The sequence below is a fragment of the Ailuropoda melanoleuca genome, chromosome 4 (assembly GCF_002007445.2).
Source record: "Ailuropoda melanoleuca isolate Jingjing chromosome 4, ASM200744v2, whole genome shotgun sequence".
NCBI classification, from domain to species: domain Eukaryota; kingdom Metazoa; phylum Chordata; class Mammalia; order Carnivora; family Ursidae; genus Ailuropoda; species Ailuropoda melanoleuca.
In genome coordinates this window covers 68,905,895-68,906,345 of record NC_048221.1, presented here as the reverse complement: position 1 = coordinate 68,906,345, position 451 = coordinate 68,905,895, and positions in this window count along the sequence as shown.

Here is a 451-nt window from a genome sequence, read left to right as displayed (position 1 = left end):
TTCTTCCAATCCATGAGCATGGAATATTTTTCCATCTTTTTATGTCTTCCTCAATATCTTTCAAAACAGATTGTAAATTTCTATTTTGTATCACTCTTGGGGCCTTTTTACTTTTATAGAACCCCACCTTTAATATCTCATTTAGGACTGGTTTGGTGGTGGTCACAAATTCCTTCAGTTTCTGCCGATCCTCAAGGTCCTTATCTCTCCATCAATTCTGAATGACAGCCTTGCTGGATAAAGGATCCTTGGCTGCATGTTCTTCTCAGAGCTTTGAAAATACCCTGCCAACCCTTCCTGGCCTGCCAGGTCTCTGTAGACAGGTCTGATGTTATTCTGATATTTTCCCCTCTGTCTGTAAGGACTTTCTTCCCCCGGCCATTTCAATACTGTGTCCTTGGATCTAATATTTGCGAATCACACTATGATGTGATGTGGTGTAGGTCTGCTC